Source organism: Hordeum vulgare, chromosome 7H (assembly GCF_904849725.1).
Source record: "Hordeum vulgare subsp. vulgare chromosome 7H, MorexV3_pseudomolecules_assembly, whole genome shotgun sequence".
Lineage (NCBI taxonomy): Eukaryota > Viridiplantae > Streptophyta > Magnoliopsida > Poales > Poaceae > Hordeum > Hordeum vulgare.
This window is the reverse complement of record NC_058524.1, coordinates 102,288,022-102,307,039: the sequence shown is the minus strand read 5'-3', so window position 1 is coordinate 102,307,039 and position 19,018 is coordinate 102,288,022.

The following is a 19,018-nucleotide window of genomic DNA, read 5'->3' as shown; positions in this document are numbered from 1 at the left end:
AGCAGTAATGTGCATCGTCAACCGGAACAAAACAATAGTCTCATATATTCATTAATTTTCACATACAAATAGTTCATCTGTTATGAACTAGTGACCACCCAAGTTTCCTAAAAACTAATGTAACTAATTAAACAGAGCAAACATTATAGTTCATTGGCTGAGAGTAAAATTTCCTCGCTTTGTTTTCTGCAATACATCATCTACATTGGTTCCTTCTAGTGGAAAACTACAAACCCATCCTCACAGCCTTCCACCAAGATCGTTTCATCGTTCTCTTACTTGTCATCAAAGCCTTCAATCTTATCTCATTGGAGAACATCCTACATCTTGAACATCTGCAAGTCAAAATCTTTGATTAATATTCTGCACCACAACTAGAGAACATGATATTTTCACCAAGCTTCTATCAATATCATTCCAAACAAAGCAACTCAAGAGAATTTGTTATCCCTGATAGAAAAATGGGTACATTTTTACTAATGATGTAGCTTTAGCTCCCATCTTTTGAGTTTCCTACCTTCTTTTGCTATATCCTGACATACAGGGGATCATGGTCTATGTGCCCATGGTGGTAACTCCCTTCAGGTCATTCCTGCATAATGTAAGTAGTAAGAAATCAAATGATTAAGAACATGAGCAGTGAAAGCATTTGCTAAGTATCTGCAACCTGATAACATATATTTTAATTAGCATCGTGAGTCTTGCAAAGTACAGAAACTAAATACCACTACAATCATTAGGACACAACAAACAGGAAAAATATGGAGGAACAAGTGACCATGTTCAAGAGACAATAGAAAATTACATAAGAGAGAATTAACCTTTTTCTTCTTCACAATACACACCACTTATTTTTTTTCTGTATCGCTTGCTTTACGAACTAATCCATCGAAATCTGTCCTAGGAACTAAAGATATCATTTGTATTGGGATTTTCAACTACATATTGTGTTGGTAATATAGTTATGCTAATGAAGGCCATTTGTATTTGGCATTTTACTTATATGAACATGATAGTAAAATTATCGCTAGCACAAATAGAAACTTGAGTAAATTCTCATTTCAAGATATGAAAGTGGTTCAATCTTTTAGTAAAAAATGTGAAGAATAATTCTGAAGCTATTCCCATGTTCATTTGCATCAATGTACACCTAGAATTCAGCTCACAACAGCACACCAACAATATCTAAGATACTTTCACATCATTTCAACATTTTAGCTAGATGATGCACACTACAAAGCTAGAACCTAGAAGCTGCAAATGGAAATTACATAGTTATAGAAGTGTATTAACTAGCCATGCATAATAATTCATAAAGTAAGCATTCCACCCTCGAGCAACTAATTGCTAATTTGGAATGTGGACATCAGTATAACAATAATAGCACAACAGGCCAAGACCAACCAAATAAACGATTTGGTCTTTGCACTTGATGAAACCGTATCCTTTGGTTCTCCTCACAAGGGATGCCATCTAGCACATTAATCAGTGAGAGGACAAGCCTAACAAAATCACAAGTCCAACATCAAGTAGTTAGAATAGGTATGTTAGGACAACATTCGAGAACAGCGCCATGCTGAGAGAAGACGTTGTTAGATGACTCTAGTTGTCTGATGTATGAGATACCTTTGACTTGCCATGATTAACTTTGGATCTAGCATTACCTGCCTACAGAAAAAAGAATTAATTCAAGACATAGCACCATCTGGCAAGAAACATAAATTAACTTGGTATACAACTAACTTTAGTAAGATACCCAATATGTAGATATCTCACTAGACCAACCAATTGGTGGGTAGGTTGTGGCAAAAGGGCAGGGAATCACTGCGCCACCCGCCGGAAGCGCATGAGTAGCGAGAAGTAGGAATTCTTGTGTAGAAGTGTCGTGAACATTCAAAGAAAACAAAAGGCTCATTGTGATTCTCGAGCTAATTATTCCATAGCAGGGTTAAATAAGCTGAAGTTCTTGTTCTCATAACATGAAGATTAAATATAGACTCTTATATTTGTGACAGTTCTACAATGCTCAACTGAAAGGCTAAATCATTAGTATGATTATTTGGAACTTTTGTGCAACCTGAAGGTAGTTCTCACTTCTCAGTCTTGTACTTTACAAATGGATCTTCAGTTAACATATGCAAGCAAGACATGCATACCAAGTAATCACCACATCACGTATGAGCAATCACGAATGGATGCTCAAACATACCACTTGGAGTGTTCATTTTGTGACACCGACGGAAAAAATATTGAAAGGCTTTACTGAACATATGTAATGCGTTTGCTGGTTTCTACTTGTGATAATCAATAGCTGTGAACCAAATATTTATTATCATGGTAAGAATATATCGTTACAGATACAGTACAATACTGTTGTAACTGAGAAATTAAACTCATATTTTCCTGCTCTCTGATGTCAATAATTTTGTTCAGTACTTTCAGTTAATTTCCAACCCATGCACTTTATTCAGAGACATTGCGCCATAAGACACTCAGTCACAACGCAAGCATCATATCAATTTTGTACTGTGTGAAGTTGGTGTGTGGCTGTATTTTCAGTTCAGACATGTGCATTTATATAGGTTGACCTTAGGACATCACTCAAGTAAAAGTTAATTTCAGTAAATTAAAAGAACCTTTATCTTATCTTGTTATTAAACTCCAGAAAAAATGTTACATCAATCTATTGCTTAAATCTGAATGTTAACTCTATCATTCTCTCTCTTGCTGAAAACACATATTTGCAATTGTTCTTACCTAACAGTCCTTTACCCATGTGTAACGAATTCATGAAAATACTTTTTAGACAACTATAAATCTGCACGCTAGGGTTTCAATATGCATGCTGCGACCAGTAGGGGGAGTGGAGGGAGGAACCACACGAGAGGGAAAGAGATCTTACCTCTGTTGTTACCGCCATGGATGCCTACCTGCTGGTCACCAAAGGTTGGTTGGCAGAGATGGAGGAACCTGTCACTGGAAGTGGAGGGAGCAAATGCTGCCAACCTCGCTCTGCACCAAGGACCTTGCCCCTTCAGATCTGCCACCATTGAAAGGAGTGGAGAGGGAAGGAAAGGAGAGGGAGACGGCTATGGGTTGGGGCGGTGGCGCCATGGGAGGGAGGAGCGAGGTCGCCGGCGGCGGGCGTGGGGAACGAAATGAGCTAGGGATTTCATGAGTGGAGACCCGCCTGGTTCATCTTGCCTGCCTCCTGAGCTATCATCTCCTCGTCCACATCACTTGGTCTGGAACCGGAGGTAGCGAAGGAGGATAGGAAGGGGAGGAGCGGGCGCTACAGGTGGAGGGAGCGGCAGGATGGTGCGGGGGACGGGGGCGCGACGAAGAGGCCGGCGGCCGGAGCCCATGGTGGCTGGCATGGGGAATGAGGAGGGGAAACTAGGGATTTGGCTCGCGCGCATGTGTGGTGACTTATCTGCACAGGGGGGAAATTTTCGCAGGCTTGGGCCAAATGTTGGCGCTCATTTTATTTCCTATGCGCGCGCAGGCCCTTGCAAGTTGCAACAGACTGTTGGTAGGCATTATTTACCGACCGACGAATCGATGGGCACAAGAGCTTTCCCGACCGACCGTTTGACAAGAAATATTTTGGTATTGCCGACCGATTGTTTGTTACTGTTCGCACGATTTCCCGACCGACTATTTGTCACAAGTTTTCCTGACCAACATCGGTCGGCGATACTGACTTTTCCCAACACCCTTCTGTAGGGAATGCAGTGTCGTGGTGTAGTGCCATGAGTTGAATTATGCCATGCATGACTTGGAGCTAGCAGCCGTAGTGCACGCTCTCAAGACTTGGAGACATTTCCTGATCGGAAATAGTTGTGATGTTTACACTGATCACAAGAGCCTGAAATATATCTTCACGTAGAAGGAGTTGAGCCTCAGATAGAGGTGATGGCTAGAATTGATCAAGGACTATGACATGAGATTGCATTATCACCCAGGGAAGGCAAATGTTGTAGCCGATGCGTTGAGCCGCAAGAGCCATGTGAACACACTCATAGCGGGAGAATTACACCAGGAGTTAGCCGATGATCTCCGAGAGCTCAAATTGGAAATAGTTCCAAGAGGATTTGTAGCCACACTGGAAATTCAGTCCACTTTGACAGAAAAGATCCGTGAAGCACAGAAATCAGACAAGGAGATAGCTGAGATTAAGCAGAAAATGAAAGACGGGAAGGCTAAAGGTTTTCGTGAGGATGAACACGGAACTTTATGGTTTGAGGATCGCATCTTTGTGCCCAATGATCCCGAACGCAGGAAGTTGATACTTCAGGAGGCCCATGATTCCCCGTACTCGATACACCCCGGCAACACCAAGATGTATCTGGATCTGAAAGAAAGTTTCTGGTGGACAGGAATGAAGAAAGACATTGCCAAGTTTGTAGAAATATGCGATGTTTGTCAGCGAGTGAAAGCCGAGCATCAGAAGCCAACAGGTTTGCTTCAACCTCTGCCGATACCCGAGTGGAAATGGGAAAAGCTTGGTATGGACTTCATCACAAGATTACCCAGGACTCGTTCTGGCTATGATTCTATTTGGGTTGTGGTCGATCGTTTGACCAAGGTAGCTCACTTCATTCCCGTGAGGACTACTTACACGAGTGCCAAGCTGGCCAAGATATATATGACCAGGATCGTATGTATGCATGGAGTACCAAAGAGTATTGTGTCAGATAGAGGGACTCAGTTCACATCAAAAATTTGGCACCAACTGCATGAAACCTTGGGAACGAGATTGGAGTTCAGAACAACTTTTCACCCACAGACAGATGGACAGACCGAGAGAGTCAATCAGATTCTGGATGACATGTTGAGAGCTTCCGCACTAGACTATGGGTCTAGTTGGGATGACAATTTGCCTTATGCCGAGTTCTCATACAACAACAGCTATCAGACCAGTCTGAAGATGGCCCCTTTCGAAGCTCTATACGGAAGGAGGTGCAGAACACCGTTGATGTGGGATGGAGTTGGAGACTGACAACTTTTTGGTCCCGACCTTATCCGAGATTCTGAAGAGAAGGTCAAGCTGATTCGTGACCGACTCAAGATAGCTCAGTCCAGGTAGAAAATTTATGCTGACAACAAACGCAAGGAAGTAACATACGAAGTGGGAGACCGAGCATATCTTCGGGTGTCTCCACTTCGAGGAATCAAGAGATTTGGTGTGAAAGGAAAGTTAGCACCCCGATTCATTGGCCCCTACAAAATTCTTGAACGTATAGGCGAAGTTGCATATAAACTGGAACTGCCGGAAGGATTGTCCAGAGTTCATGATGTCTTCCATGTTTCCCAGTTGAAGAAATGCCATGCTGAGATGGCTGATGTTCTGTTGAGAGACACAGTGCCCCTAGAGGCCATACAGCTTGACAGTGATCTGACGTATGAGGAGAAACCCGTCAGGATTCTCGAGACTGCCAACAGAGTTACCTGCAGCAAGATCATCAAGTTCTGCAAGGTGTTGTGGAGCCACCACACCGAGGAAGAAGCCACCTCGGAACGAGAAGAAGATCTGCGTCGAGACCACCCGCACCTATTTTCTAGCCAACCCGAATCTCGAGGGCGAGATTCATCTTAAGGTGGGTAGGTTTGTAACATCCCAATTTTCCTAATTGGGAATGTTCTACAAGTGTAGCTAAACATCTATGCATTTTGTTTGCAATAAAGTTTTGCATTTGAATTCCGTCAAATACTTGCTTTTGGTTTTCTATTTTTCCTCCCCGAGAAATTCCCCAAAGAAAATTCTTGCACGCACGAAAGAGTGGAGGAAAATGACCCTCCAAAATGTGAGGCACTTTTGAAAATAATCGAGCCAAGAAAACCAGAAATTTATGGAGAGAATATTTGAAAAAAAGAGAGAATATAGCATAAGAGTTTTTCTGAAGAAAAAAAACATTTTAAAAAAGTTTTTATTTTGGTTTTGGAAAAATGATAAACAATAGGAAATATTTTTCTCATCAATTTGGTATATAATACGCCTACATTTGGATTTTATTTTTATTCTTTTTTTGGTATTTTTCTTTATGTTTTTAAATAAATAGAAATAGGAAACCTTAGAGTTTTTTTTAAGATCGCCCGGCGCCAGATAGGCCCTGTGGGCCGAATCCCTCACATCCCAGATCCGAATCCAGTTCGGATCGGTGACCGATCCTGTGCCTCCCCTCTCTCTCTCTGGCCCCTCGGCCCCACGCCCGTACCGATCTTCCCTCGGTCGTTTCCCTCCCCCGCTCGTTTCCTTCCCTTCTCCCGAGCCGAGCACTTCCCTTCCCAACGTCGTTGCCGATCCCCTCCCCATCGCCTCCGATTCCTTTCCCTCTGGAGCCCCCTCTCTCTCCTATATAAACCGCACCCCGGCCCCCCTCGACCCCGTTTCCCCTCGCCCGACCGAGCCCCATCGCCGCCCTTGCTACTGTTCGCCGGAGCATACACCAGGACCGACCCTGCTCCGCCCGGGCTACCACCTCGCCCCACCACACCAACTGACCCCACCAAAGAGCTCCCCACATCCGTCGCGCCCCATTTTTTCCCTCAGATCGCCCCCCTCGCCGCACTACGCCTCCGCCCCTGTCTTGCCGGAGTTCGGCCGACACAGGAAGTCCCCGAAGCTCCCCAGCCTCCCCGAGCTCTTCCCGGGCCACGAGAAGCCTCACCGTCGCCGCCATCCGACGGAGGAGACCCGCCACCACCTCCCCAACACCTCGGACGCCGTCACCGACCACCGCAGCGACGCCGACAACGAGCACCACTTCATGTCTCGCCGGAGCCGAGCCCAATCCCCTGCAACTCACGGTGAGCTACCCCCCACCTCCTGTAGCCGTTAGATCTAAGATAAACGCATGAGATTAGAACCCGCGTACCCTTTCGGTCTTTTAAATAAAACCGAAACGGGTTTCTTCTTCACTTATTAGTTAGCCGGTGCTTTTGCTTAGATTGCAGCCGTTTGCTAGAAAGCACTGCAGCGCACACCCTTCCAACCAACCAGGAGCTGCCACCTACCCCCCCCCCCCGGTTAACTAGTTAGTTTTCCGTTTATTCTGTTTTAATTCAAAAACAGAGAAAGTTCTAATTTTGTTTGGCTCATAACTTTTGATCTAGAGATCCAATGAGGTTGATTCTTTTTCCAGTAGATCATAATTTTTCTGTAGTGTTCAAAAACATATAATTTGTCTATGTTTGAAATTTTCAAATTTGAATTAGATCAGATTTAGTTTAAACCTTGTTTTGCTTGTTCCAGGAGTTTAAAAATAGATTTTTATTTGATTCTTTTTGCTACTGCTTCCTAGTGATTATATATTTCTGTAGTATAAGTTTCAGTTTGTTTTAAATATTTTTACTTGGGGTTTTAACAGAAACAATTTCTGCCTTAGTTAGGTGAAGTGAATTCTTTCACTTTATGCCATAGCTACTTTATGCTTGTGATGTTATTTTACTTGTTGATGATTGTAGTGCTTATGGTGTGTACTTGTTTGTATCGGTAGATCACCCGGAGTGCGAACCTTGTTACTTAGAAGCGCTCGATCAAGACAACTATCATCAAGGCAAGTCATTTTGATCATACTATCTCCTATGTTTTTCTATGCATGGTAGTTTCACCTTTCTTTGCCCAATTGCATGCTGAGTAGGTACTTGGAAATTATAGTTATAGGTTGTAGTATCATGTGGTAGGCACACAACAACCCCGATACTTGGCCTGGGACGACAAATTTCATATTGCTATGCTTGAGTAGACGGCATTCTGGTTGAGTGCATAACACGAGTGATGCGAGGATAATTAAATAACCAAGACCGGTTAAGTCAAGATTTTCAAGACCTCGTGAAGCAATGCAACTCTGGGTGAAGGACAGTTTGATGGGCTCCCTGGAGAAACCAGTGGACGACCCCGGGATGCTTGGAGACGTGCCATGTTATCTTGCGGAAAGCTTCACCCAGGCTCGAAGAGACAGACGGAGGCTTCAAGACCCAAGGCTTACCTGCACAACCACAATTCATTATGGGCTCTGGCTTGGTTGGACAATGCGGCGACTCTGGACAGGCGGTGCTAGCAGATGTAGAACAACGGTAGGAATGGATGGGCACCGACAGGGATTCAGAGGGACCCGTTGAAAGACCATGTTTTGATCATCCGGTCTTCAAACACCCCGAAGTGCGAGGACATACTAGGAGGCGATCAAATCTTGTGGGGAACGTGTGCAAAAGTGTGCAGAGTGCCCAAACCTAATCGATTAGCCGTGTCCACGGTCATGGACAACATGAGCCGAAGGCATTGAAATTTCCCTGAACTCTCGACACAACTTAATAACGATGTGGGAATTATCAACAGCTCGGGTACGAGAATTGGTTGGCGGAACCATCTCGTTAACAACAAAAAATGTAGTAATATTTTGTTTTCAGCCCTCTCTTGTTGTAGGAGAAAATTGGCTTTATGCTAAAAATTATAGCCCCACCTGCCAAATATGCATGTAGAGATAGTTGGTTATTATTTTTCCCCTCTCTTTGATGACTTGCCGGCATATTCCATATGATGACCTACAGAGCTGCAACGTATCATGTTGCAGAGTACTTTTCCAACCAGGAGTGAGGCTACGATCTACGCTCAACAACATGCCCTGGAGTCGGATGGACTCGTCTAACTGATGCTTCCGCTAGTCTTTGTTAGATATCTCATGAGATGGCCTTCAGCCACTTTATTGTAATTCATTATTGTAATAAAGTACTCGGTATGAGATTTCGATTAATAAAGCTGTGTGATTGAACTCTTGATATATACATTGATGTACTGAGTGTGTACCAGCATGATATTGGGATGGTACGGAAACACCAAAGGCTTGACTCGTATTGAGTCGGGTCGCTACAGTGTGTTGTCCTACAGTATCACAAAGCTCAATTGCAGGATTTGGAGGGTTAGTCATGTGGTCATAATTATTATCACCCCCTTGATGAAATCCTGTTATTTGAGATGGAAGAAGTAGGATTTCCTTGTGAAGAAGAGCAGCAACATTAGGATGAAGATGAGAAAACGGAAAAACGGTTTCATCAAAGACTACATCACGCGAGATATTCCATGTCTAAGCCTGCGACAATGAAAGAGACCAGCTCCTCTTCGGGAAGGGCTTTTCCAGCCGCCGCTAGTTCATCCGAGAGGGCACGCATCTGCCCAAAATAGGCAGCTACGATTTGAGATCCTTTTTGGGCACTTGAGAGAGATTGGCGACAATTGTTGACTCGGTATCTGGAATGGACTGAAAACATGTTTGATAGAGCAAACCAAATGGCATGCGAGGTTTCTAAGGAGGCTACTTGCACTAGTACTTCCTTGGAAAGGTTGCGGAGGAGGTAGGCAACGATCTGTTGATCTTGTCAGAGCCATGGGGTATAGGTAGGATTATGATTGGTTTGATCCTTCCCTTCAGCGGTTTTCGTGGTGATGGTTCCGGATCGCTGAAGGAGGGCCAGAGGGGAACCAGGGGCCTCCCAGGCGGCCTGGGTGGGTCCCACCTCCTTCGGTGCCCTCCTTCGGCATATATTTAGAGTCCCAAGAGGAAACCATCACAGACTTTCTGGAATCGCGAAGTTATCCATCGTTCCGCCGCCGCATCGCTTCCAAGATCGGGAGCGTTAGGAGACGTCTTCCCGGCACCCTGCCGGAGGGAGGATTGACCTCCGGGAGCTTCTCCACCGCCATCGACGCTTCTCGTACGTGATGTGAGTAGTCCTCCTTGGACCATGAGTCCATGACTAGTACGTAGCTATGTGATGTCTTCTCTCCAATCTTTTGCTTCAATGGTTAGTCCTTGTGAGCTTCCCTACATGATCAAGGCATCTATGTTCGGTTTTTTGGGATCCGATGGATTATGAGATTATGTTCAGATTGTTATGAGTTATATATTTGATTATCCTTTTATATTATGTTCCTTTGTGATTCATTCATGTTCTACGTTGCTTTTTATTGCTTTGGCCAAGTAGTAGACTGTAACTCCAAGAGTGAGCGTTATGCATGATTGTGGGTTCGGGCCCCTCGATGTCTAGCTTGAGTGACAGAAACATGAGACTAGGGGATGTCCTTGTCACACCAGGGAGAAAACAATGGTGCTTGTGACCACAGTTGCGAGGATTGTTTACCTTACGCATAGTTCGTTAATGCAGTTGTCCGTTGCTTTGAGTTTACGCTTTGGGTGGGGCTCGCAACTTAATACCGGAGAGATGTTCTGGATATATATCTCAAGGTGGATGATTAGTAAGTAGATGCTGATGAATAAATGGTCTACTTGTCTTGGCGTACTGCCCATTACTATTGAACCTCTAACTATCAAGGAGCATAATTAGCATTGCGGTGCGATCATAATTCTGTCAATTGCCCAAGTGTGATTTTTTTACCCGAGCATAGTTTTTTATCGTCGTTTGGGAGAGAGACATCACTAGTGAACATCATGTGACTCCGGTCCATATCACCATCATTGTTTACACCTCCATCATTTACCGCTTTCATTTACTTTTCCGTTGCAATCACTATTACCTCCCCGCTTTTGTTTTGATCCTTTGCAAACTACAAGGCCTGAGATATTGACAACCTCTCTGTACTCGTTGGGAGCAAAGTTATTTGTTGTGTGTGCAGGTCCACGTCTTGTGCTAGCGCCAGGGTGGATTACACCTACTTTTTGATCCTAGGAGTCCTCCTGGTTCGATAAACCTTACAGTCTCCGTGTAAGGGAAATTTGATGTTGACTACATCTCCACCTTCCACTTGGGGTATCCAACAAGGGGCAAGAAGTATATCCATCAACTTGTCAGCAAGCGAATTTCTGGCGTCGTTGCCGGGGACTCCAGTCTTCAAGGTAGGGGAGTTGCACACTATCTTTTACCTTTGCTTTTTAGTCTTGTTAGTTTGCTTTCTAGTTTTTGCTTTAGAGTCTTATACCAAAAACCACAAAAAAATTAGTTGATTTTCTCTTGCTTGTTGCTGCTGCTATGGGTTCCACTGAGAACACCAAGTTGTGTGACTTCACTAGTCACAACAACAATGACTTTATCTGCACTCCTATTGCTGCTCCCGCCACTGGAGCCACGTCCTATGAGATTAAACTGCTTTGCTGAACCTAGTTATGAAATATCAATTTTACGGTGCTGGAGATGATGCTACCTTGCACTTGAACAATTTTGTTGAGCTTTGTGATATGCAAAAATATAAAGAAGTAGATGGTGATATTGTTAAACTTAAGCTTTTTTCCTTTATCCTTGAGAGGAGGAGCTAAAGTGTGGCTTCAATCTTTCCCTAGGAATAGCATAGATTCTTGGGATAAGTGCAAAGATGCTTTTATTGGGAAGTATTACCCGCATGCTAAGATTATCCAGTTGAGGAGTAACATTATAAATTTTAGGCAATTAGATAATGAACATGTTGCTCAAGCTTGGGAACGTATGAAATCTCTTGTTAAGAACTGCCCTACTCATGGTTTGACTACTTGGATGGTTATCCAAACTTTCTATGCAGGATTGAACTTTACCTCGCGGAATCTGTTAGACTTGGCTGCATGAGGAACCTTTATGTCAACCACACTTGGTGCTGCCAGAAAGCTATTGGATGAGATGATGACAAATTATTCTCAATGGCACACCGAGAGAGCTCCAACAGGTAGGAAGGTAAACTCTGTTGAGGAGATCTCCTCCCTTAATGATAAGGTTGACATGATCATGATTCTACTTACTAAGAAAGCTCCTGTTGATCCTCATGATGTTCCTTTAAATTCTTTGGTTGCTCAAGAAAGTGAGCAAGTGGATGTTAATTTTATTTCTAGGAACAACTTCAATAACAATGCTTATAGGAGTAATTTTGGTACCAATCCTAGACTGTTCCCATCCAACAACTATGGGAACAATAACAATTATCCTAGCACTAAAAACTTCACTTCTGAATTAGAGAGCATGCTTAAGGATTTTATCACTTATCAAAAAGCCTTCAACAAGAGTGTAGAAGAGAAACTAGAAAAATTAGATAGTCTCTCTTTGAAGGTGGGCAACATAGCTCATGATGTAGAGATGCTTAAAATTAGAACTTCCCCACTTGAGGAAAGGAACACCACACCCACGAATGCTATCCAAGTCCAAATTAATGAGAACATAATAATGCTAGTCAAACTTAAAGAGAGATGGGCTAGAGAAAAGGAAGAGGAAGAGAGAATTAAGAGCCTTCCTACACACACTACCATTGCTACTATACAAGTTGTTGAGGATCTCAGAACTTTTAGCACCCATCGCATTCCTAGTCCCAATGGACCTATTGATGGTGATGCTAATACCTCAACTATAGGACAAGAAGGTCCTTTGAATTTAGATACTACCAAAATAATGAGCTTAGATGACATTACTACCACTTTAATTAATGGTAGTAACCTTGATTTTGACAATTGTAGTCTTTCCGAAGTTATCACCTTTTTGCAAAGAATGGCTAAGGACCCCCACACTAGTAGACTCAATATTGCCTTCACCGAGCATATTACCAATGCTCTTATCAAAGCTGGGGAGGAGAAGCTCAAGTTGGAGACTTATATTCCTAGGAAACTAGAAGATGGTTGGGTTCCTATGGTCAAAATTAAATTGAACAATATCGCTTTCTTTGCTTTGTGTGATGTTGCAGCTAGTGCTTCCGTTATGCCCAAAAGAATGTATGATATGCTTGATTGGAAACCTTTTGATCCATGTTCTTTTGGTGTTCGTATTGTTGATTCTTCCATAAAGAAACCTTTAGGGAGAATTGATGATGTTCTTATTATTGTCAATGATAATTATGTGCTCGTTGATTTTTCTTATTATGGACATTGAATGTGATCCTTCATGTACCATTATTTCGGGACGTCATTTTCTTTGCACCGCTGGTGCTATAGTTGACATTAAAGAGGGAATTATTAAACTCCAATTTCCTATTAAAAATGGAATGTAACACTTCCCTAGAAAGAATATTAAGTTACCTTATGAGTCCGTTACTCGGGCAAGTTATTCTTTTGGAGTTGATAACACTTGATCTTCTTGCATTGTGCCTAGCTCAAAGGCATAAAAGAAAGCACTTATTGGGAGGAAACCCAATTTGTTTTTTACTTTCTGTTTTAGTGGTCTTGATGTGTGTTACTACTGTAGCAACATCATTGTATCTTTATTTTTAAGCTTTGTGCCAAGTTATAGCTTCCGATTGCAAGAAAGTTCAAAAGTTGTGACATGTTGTCCAGAAACAGATTCTGTCTGCTTGACGGAAATATTCGCCAAAAATCACCAGATCATCTTTTTGATGTGAATGTTTTTTACAGAATGCTCTATATAATTGCCTGTCTGGCATCTGTTCTGAGTTTTTTGATTTGAGTTGCAGAAGTGCCAGGAATTAATTATTTACTACATGTTGTTCTGTTTTTCACATATTCTGCCATGTTTTGCGTTTTCATTGTTTTGCAAATCCTAAGCTTGCTTTTTATTTGCAAAATACTTTTGGCATTCATAAGAAGTAGTAGCTTTACATGAAAATCTTTATTTCCAGCAGATAATGAATTATTTTATTAACGGTACTAACCACTCTAATCAGCTTATGATGAGTTTGGAATGAAGGGAGTTTTCAAGTATGCGATGGGAGAGATGATGAAAGAAGAGAAAGGAGTGTCAAATGCTCAAGCTTGGGGATGACCCCATGCACCCCAAGAAATATTCAAGGATACTCAAGAGTCTAAGCTTGGGGATGCCCCCGTCCATCCCCTTCTCTATCAACAATCATCAGTTCGTCCATCTCCATGCTATATTTTTATCACTTCATATGTTATGTGCTATGCTTGGAGCGTCCCGCTATTTGATTTTTAGTTTGTTTAAGTTTTGCTTGCTGTTCATAACAAGTCGGAACCTACCATACCTTGTTTGGGAGAGAGACACGCTCCATTCCACTCTAGAACACAACATAGGTTTTCATGCTTATTTTTTGTGTGTGTTCTTCATCTTTTCATAGCTACTGTCATGCTTAGCTCTTAGTTTTCATGCTTATCTTTTAATAGCTTTTCTTTAGGTTGATTTTGGAACTCTCTTGAGTTATCATTCTTATCTTGTTTAGAGAGTTGGCTCGTTGCACTGAGTTGTGTATCTTGCATGAGTAGGTAACTGAGGTTGCTATTTAAGTATAGTAGTAACTTGCAATAGTTTTGAGGTATTGATTTGAGTAATGTTTGGACTACTGGTGCCAAGAGCTTGAGCCTATTAGTGATAGGTGTCGTATTTTGGGAAATCCATGTGTTTTTCAAAAACCAAAAACTTGTTGAGAAATCTAGCTACTAAATTGATCGCTAACCTCTGGAGGGGTTGGAATATATAGAGTACCCTCACATTACCATGAGTCGAGGATGCGCAAGGATAACCAAACCCACAAACACTCCTCGGGGTACTTGTCTCTTTGTGAATTTCCTAACTAGATAGAGAGTTACCGATATTAAGTGTATGAGTTCTTCGGACTAATGTGGGTATTCGATTGTTGGCACTTCCATCATCCATATTTTGCTAGCCTCTTCGTTACCGTGCATTGCCCTTTCTCACGTCGAGAGTTGGTGCAAACTACGCCGGTGCATCCAAACCCATGACATGATACACTCTGTCACACATAAGCCTCATTATATCTTTCCTCAAAACAGCCACCATACCTACCTATTAAGGCATTTCCATAGCCTTTCCGAGATACATTGCCATGCAACATCCACCATCTCATGACTTGATCTTCATGTCATACATGCTTTTGCTTGATCATAGAGCCGCATGATAGTTGGGCCTTGTCCTTATTACTCCTACATAACGCGCTAGTATCATTGCATATCCTGCTACACTGGTAGAGACATACATTTGCATACATCATGATAGTTTTCACTTGTCTTTATGTTGAGTACTTCTTATAAAATGTGATTATTTTTCTTTCTATTCATGTAAAACATAGAGTGTTACCCTTAAGAGAGGAAAAGATCCCAAAGAGGACAAACAAAAGATCCCAAAGAGGACAAATGAGACATAAAAAAGAAAGAACAAAGAGGCCACAAAAAAAGAAAAAAAAAAGAGAAAATGAAATAAAAAGAGAGAAGGGGGCAACACTACTACTCTTGGAAAGATCCACACTCGTATTCCATTGCTATATTGGTACTACATAGAGATTATCATTCATTCATAACTATGTGGGGACCCTTACACTGTAGAACTTGGTTTGCATATTCCAATGATGAGCCTCCTCAAATGAGCTCTAGGTCTTCATGAGCAAACAAGTTGGATGCACCCCCACTAGTTCCATTGGAGAGCTTACCTTAGCTCATATGTGCATCTGTTACATGGCAATCCCTACTCCTCACATCATATCTATCATTTGGCTTTCTCTCGCCTATGGTTGTCCTCCTTGATGTAAGCCTTTCACACCTTTTTGTCTTCCTTCCCCATCATTATTCTATTTGCCATCCTAAGTGCCAACATATCTTTCTTACGCTCATCAATTGCACGAGTGCTCAAAATCGAAAGGGAGAGGATCATTTTGATTTGTGCGTGACTAGTGGTCTGGGGATGAATCAAAATAAGATTCCAAAGGAGACTAAGTGTGAGGTTTAGTAGATTGAGTTCTCAATTAAAGAAAATATTTTATGATATCAACCCATCTCCCACTTCTTGCACGCAAACACCATTTGGAGACATTCGAGTCACAGACAGCAAGGGCTCTTGCACCTTTATGTTCTTACTTTGCTAAATTCAATACTAGATATAGCCTCTTACTTGTTATTATCTTGACTTGAATTGCATATCTCACTTGCTTTACTTTGAAGTTCTTATATGTGTGTTAGCATGTCACCACAGAAATTATTGTGTTATCATTTATCTACTCGAGGACGAGCAGAAATTAAGCTTGGGGATGTTGATACGTCCCAAACGTATCTATAATTTCTGCTTGTTCCATGAAGTTTTGGATGACATTGTTATATGTTTTGCTACACTTTTATATCATTTTACACATATTTGGACTAACCTACTAACTCAGTGCACCCAGTGCCAGTTTTTGTCTGCTTGCTATTTTGCAGGGGCTTTTACCCAATTTTCCGAAGCCCGAAAAGATCCACAAAAAATATATAAAAAATCAGAGAAACAGAAGCTTCCGGATCACCGAAGGAGGGACAGAGGGGGGTCAGGGGCCTCCCAGGCGGCTTGCTGGGTCAGCCAGGCCCTAGGTCATGCCAAGAGGTCGCCTGGGTGGGTCCCACCTCCTCCGGTGCCCTCTTCGTTCTATATTTAGAGTCCCGAGAGGAAACCCTCGCATACTTTCTGGAATCGTTAATTTCTCCATCGTTCCGCCGCCGCAGCGCTTCCAAGATCGGGAGCATCAGGAGACCTCTTTCCGGCACCCTGCTGGAGGGAGGGTTGACCTCCGGGAGCTTCTCCACCACCATGGACGCTTCCCGAAAGTGCCGTGAGTAGTCCTCCTTGGACCATGAGTCCATGACCAGTAGCTATGTGATGTATTCTCTCCAATCTTGTGCTTCAATGGTTAGTCCTTATGAGCTGCCCTACATGATCAAGGCATCTATGTAATTCTCTTGCTATTTCTATGCTCGGTTTGTTGGGATCCGATGGATTATGAGATTATGTTCAGATTGTTATGAGTTATATATTTGATTATCCTTTTATATTATGTTCCTTAGTGATTCATGCATGTTCTCCGTTGCTTTTTATTGCTTTGGCCAAGTAGTAGATTGTAACTCCAAGAGGGAGCGTTATGCATGATTGTGGGTACGGCCCCCTCGATGTCTAGGTTGAGTGACAAAAACATGAGACTAGGGGATGTGCTTGTTGCCACCAGGGAGAAAACAACGGTGCTTGTGACCACAGGTGCAAGGATTGTTTACCCTACGCATAGTTCATTAACGCAGTTGTCCGTTACTTTGAGTTTACACTTTGGGTGGGGCTCGCAACTTAATACCGGAGAGATGTTCTGGATAGATATCTCAACATGGATGATTAGTACGTAGATGTTGATGAATAAACGGTCTACTTGTCTTGGCGTACTGCCCATTACTATTGAACCTCTAACTACCAAGTAGCATAATTAGCATTGCGGTGCGATCATAAATCTTTCAATTTCCCAACTGTGATTTGTTTACCCTAGCATAGTTGTTTATCGACTTTTGGGAGAGAGACATCACTAGTGAACATCATGTAACTCCGGTCCATATCACCATCATTGTTTACACCTCCATCATTTACCGCTTTCATTTACTTTTCCATTGCAATCACTATTACCTTCCCGCTTGTGTTTTGATCCTTTGCAAACTACAAGCTGGAGAGATTGACAACCTCTCTGTACTCGTTGGGAGCAAAGTTATTTGTTGTGTGTGCAAGTCCACGTGTTCTGCTAGCGCCAGGGTGGAAGACACCTACTTGTTGAGCCTAGGAGTCTTCCTGTTTCGATAAACCTTACAGTCTCCGTGTAAGGGAAATTTGTTGTTGACTACATCTCCACCTTCCACTTGGGGTATCCAACGAGGGGCGAGAAGTATATCCATCAACTCGTCATCAACAACACACAGTCCCTAGTGAGTCTCTAGTTGACTAGCTCGTTGATCAAAGACGGTCAAGGTTTCCTGGCCATAGACAAGTGTTGTCACTTGATAACAAGATCACATCGTGTCAGTTTATTGCTACTGTTTTATGCATGTCAGTGTATCTGTTCCTATGACCATGAGATCATGTAACTCATGGACACCGTAGGAATACCTTGTGTGTATCAAACGTCACAATGTATCTGGGTGACTATAAAGGTGCTCTACAGGTATCTCCGAAGGTGTTTGTTGGGTTGGCATGGATCAAGACTGGGATTTGTCACTCCGTGTGACGGAGAGGTATCTCGGGGCACACTCGGTAATACAACATCACAATAAGCCTTGCAAGCAATGTGACTAAGGAGTTAGTCACGGGATCTTGTATTATGCAACGAGTAAAGAGACTTGCTAGTAATGAGATTGAACTAGGTATGGAGATACCAACGATCGAATCTCGGGCAAGTAACATACCGATGGACAAAGGGAATTACATACGGGATTGATTGAATCCTTGACATCGTGGTTCAACCGATAAAGATCTTCGTAGAATATGTTGGAACCAATATGGGCATCTAGGTCCTGCTGTTGGTTATTGACCGTAGAGGTGTCTCGGTCATGTGTGCATAGTTGTCGAACCTGCAGGGTCTGCACACTTAACGTGCGATGACGCTAGAGTAGTATTGGGATATGTATATTGGTGACAAAATGTTGTTCGGAGTCCCGGATGAGATCTCGGATGTCACGAGGAGCTACGGAATGGTCCAGAGGTAAACATTTATATATGAGAAGTCCTATTTTGGCTACCGGAAAAGTTTCGAGTTTTATCGGTATTGTACCAGGAAGCTTCTGGAAGGTTCCAGAAGGTTCCAGAGGGTTCTGGAGGAGTCCAGAAGGATCCCTCGAGCCCCTAGGACGTGAGTGGGCTTTAAGGGGGCGTCCAAGCCTTGTTTGTCCAGCCCCCAAGAGCCCATGCGGTTGGGAGGGAAGAGTCCCTAAAGGGGAGGGCACCTCCTAGGTGCCTTGGGGAGGGAGGAAACCTCTCTAGGCCCACGCCCCTCCTTGGAGGAGGGGCTAGGGCTGAGACCCAACCCTCCTCCTAGTCTTCTATATATAGTGGGGGAGAGCGAGGGGCTGAACACATCAATTCTCACGCCCCGGTGGCAGCCCTACCTCTGCTATAACTCCGTTTTCTCCTGAGATCGGTTCCGGCAGCGCTTGCCGAAGCCCTGCTGGCACTGCTCCACCATCATCTCCACCATGTCATCGTGCTGGTTGAGATCCCATCTACTTATCCTTCCTCTCTTGCTGGATCAATAAAGAGGAGACGTCATCGAGCCGTACGTGTGCTGAACGCGGAGGTGTCGTCCGTTCGGCGCTAGATCAGGAAGGATTGTGATGAGGTCGCTAGACGGGCTGCGATT